This window comes from Protobothrops mucrosquamatus, unplaced genomic scaffold (assembly GCF_001527695.2).
Source record: "Protobothrops mucrosquamatus isolate PMUCROS unplaced genomic scaffold, P.Mucros_1.0 scaffold13303, whole genome shotgun sequence".
NCBI lineage: Eukaryota > Metazoa > Chordata > Lepidosauria > Squamata > Viperidae > Protobothrops > Protobothrops mucrosquamatus.
Window position 1 is genome coordinate 1 of NW_015399077.1, and position 3,625 is coordinate 3,625.

General features: G+C 36.6%; 1 long non-coding RNA gene across 1 annotated transcript in view; it reads left to right on the top strand.

Moving 5' to 3' along the window:
- The first annotated feature begins 593 nt into the window (after nt 1-593).
- Nucleotides 594-3,625, top strand: part of LOC107301473 — a 6,121-nt gene continuing 3,089 nt past the window's right edge. The window contains exons 1-2 of the long non-coding RNA XR_001549296.1: nt 594-797; nt 1,446-1,559. This is a non-coding gene — a long non-coding RNA (uncharacterized LOC107301473). The remainder of the gene's footprint in view (nt 798-1,445; nt 1,560-3,625) is intronic.

The following is a 3,625-nucleotide window of genomic DNA, read 5'->3' on the forward strand; positions in this document are numbered from 1 at the left end:
GCTAACTGAGAAGTAAGTTTTATAAGATATTGTGGGCCCTTTTTCAAATATGAGAACACATTTTATTCTATTAATGCTTTGTCATTCTTTGGAGTTTCATTTATGTTAAATATCATAATATAGCATTCAGATATTTACTGGACCAAACCCAAGAAAATAGCATTTTAGTTTGGCATGATAGATGATTCCAACCATTTTGGTTTTAAATCATAATGTAAACCTTTGCATTGTGTTGTGGAAACTGTGTCGGTTGTGGCTTACTCAATAAACCATGGATAAATTAATGTGATACATGAATGCAGCCATCATGTTGTTTAGCAAGCATTTTTTATAAAGTGTGCCTGAAGTTGGCTTGTCTCTGTTACCTATAATTGAATTAATACAGTTTGGATTTGAATGTCAGTAGAAACTGCATTTAATGGAAATGGAAATAAACTTCTGAATTCCTTACAGTTACACTAGAGACGTATTGAAAAATCTTTATTTAATATGGAAGTACTGAATGTAAACTTTTTTTATATTCATAGAAAGATGATATTTGTCATAAGTAATAACTAATTTTAGTGCAACCTTTTTTTTCTGTTCAGGTTACTGACTGAACTTTGTAGCAAGCACATTCATACCCTTTTCTCTCCACGAACTGTCCTGGAAACCATTGTGGTGCTTCGCCAGATAAGCACCCATTGCCATCATGTGTCATGTCAAGTCATTTCAGTTTGTGAAACCAGATATAAACAGTGGATAAACAAGTCACTGAGATCTCGCCAACGACTTACCTTTCTGCGCATGAGAAGAAGGTGGGAAGTATCTTACTTTTAAGAGAATGAGACTTTTAACAGAAGGTGGTTTTAAAATAAACTATCTAAGAAAGCAATTTTAATACTGTACAGAACTACATTTTTGTAACACTGACCTGATCCTTCCAAAGTTAATATTATTAATTGTCATGAAAGGTTCTCATTGAAATGAGTGAGATTTAGCGGTATGTTAATGTAGCTAGAATATCAGCATATTGCTAGGGAAATCTGGGTTCATTCAGCTGATGCTGACTGGTCTTCAGCTAATAAACAAATCCCAATCTGATTTGTTTAGGAATAATGCCTTGAATTTTTAGCAGAAAAACGGAATATAGATTTAATAAATGGTAACATTTGTGGCTAATTTGGAACAGAATGCGAGCTTAATAAGAGCAACTAATTAAAATATTATTTTTAAAAAAATTAAGGGGGAAAGCTGATAGGAAGAGATTTTCAAACAGCACATATATATATTCCTGCCAGTTGGCAATTTCAACTAATTGCTATTCATTTAGCTTATGCCTCTTTTTATACTGTATGTTCTCCAGATGCACTTCCTGGCTTTATTATTTTGGATCCATGTAATATTATTTTAGTGTTAAATGTTTTAGATGTATATTTACTTACTTGCTTTATTTTTTCTTCCAGTATCAAATTTCTGTCCCCAGTTTTGCAACTCGTTTTAATCTTGATTACCCTGGAGCTAGGGAACATTCATATGATTTGCAGAAAAAATACTTTTGAATGTCAGAAGTACTTAAAGTGAGTATAATGTTCTTTTCTTGCAAAATATTCTAGCATTAGATGTTTTTTTCATTAGCAATCATCTAACTGGTAATTCCCAGTAATTTACAATTCTTTGCTTTCTTATATCATTCTATTTGTAAAAGCACTCTGTCTCTAAAGATGCACGTTAAGGATATCATTGCATTTAAAATATATTTCTTCACTTGTTGTTCTTGCTGCTGTTTTTTTCTTTAAATAGCTGCTTGGACTGAATTGGATTTAGAACTATGGTATATATAAAACATGATATTTTTAAAGCTATGAAATGGTACAAATTCAATGCTGTCACAGTTTTGATGTAATATTTGAATGGCACTCATTATTTAAAACTGCAGCCCTACACATATTTTAATCAGCAGGGGAAGATACAGTGAGAAACTGCAAACTGACTATTCAAAAGGGAGGGATGCAAGCTGCTGGCTGATCTTATTTTCTATTTGCAGACTAACTAAGAAAGCAACAGTAGTTCTTTTAGCTAAACATATTGCTTTTAAATGCCAAGGCAATTATTTTATAAGGTACATCATCATTTTCTAATCTAGCCAACAGTAAGATATGTGGGCTTCAGTTCTCAGCATGCTTAGCATTGACCATATTGAATGGGGAATTCTGGGAGTTGAAGTCCATATATCATAAGGTTGCCCAGGTTGAGAAATATCCAATATTTGTTCCTTTTCGAGATTGGATGACAGAAAGAAGAGTTACTGCAGACTTAAACTAGACAGCAGGGAAGTGGAGCTAATGCTATGTAGGAATTCATTCCTGCCCCCTGTTGTGTGCAGGCTTCTGAATTTGGGTGTCTGGGACAATGTAAGAATATTGACAGTGTACTATCTACCCCCTAGCCTAATATTTTGCCTACCTGAACTAGTAGAGTTGATCTAAGACAGGGGTGTCAAATTGCCAGCCCGTGGGCCGGACGCATCACCAGGAAACCGTGCCCACCCCATTGCCGGCAATGGGGAAAAAGCTCTGATACGTCGCACGATGTCACGTGACATCACGAGTTTGACATGTCTGATCTAAGACAAGATGTTGGTGGGGCATCTTAGATAGGATTTCATTGTCCATGTAAAGTTTGCTCAGGTGTGACTAAGGATTTCACATTCTGTACAGTGCTCAAGGTCCTATTACAATGAAGTATTTGGTCTCATGATTGCATGTAGCTTGTGTACCACAGGTTGCTAATTTCCTGATTTGTGGTGTTCCATAGGGTTCTGTCTTAAACCACATGTACTTCAACATGTAGCTTCTGTAGGAGGCTTGGAACCATTACTATGCTAATAATACCCAAGTCTACTGTTATTTATCACACAGCTCCAAGGAATCAGTAACCAGCCTTTTCTATTAATAAAACTTCTTAAAGAAAAATAACAAATCCAGACAAGGAAGAGAGTTGTTAGTAAATAAACTGGATCTAGGATAGGATACCAATTGTCTTGGATAGATGTACTGTCTCTGAAAAGATGGGAGAAGTCTTGGAGCCTTCTTTAGCTTCTCTTGTGGCTGGATCTGTAGGTTGTACCTATGGTAAGGAACACATTTGTCAAATATGCATATTATCCCAACTACCAATGTTCTTTAGTCAGTCAGATTTGGGGATAGTCACATCCCTTGAGAACTGCAACACTCATGATGTGAGGCTGTTTTGGGAAAATGAAGCTTGCAAGTGATACAAAATGCCGCAGCTAGTCTAAGTGGTATAAGGATCACATGATGCATAAATTGAAAGATCTGAACTGATGATAAGTTGCTTTACCAGGCAAGTTGTAAGGTTTTGGTATTGACCTTCAGTGCTCAAACAGCTTAGGATCTATGTAAGGATCAGTTCTTCATTATAAATCTTTGTGGCGAAGGTTGTTGAGAGTGTGGTTGCGCAGCAGTTCCCCCGACACCTGGAGGAAACAGTCTATCTAGACCCGCTCCAGTCGGGCTTCAGACCGGGATACAGCACGGAAACGGCATTGGTCTCATTGGTGAATGATCTCTGGAGGGCCCGGGACAGGGGTTATTCCTCTGTCCTAGTTCTTTTGGACCTCTCA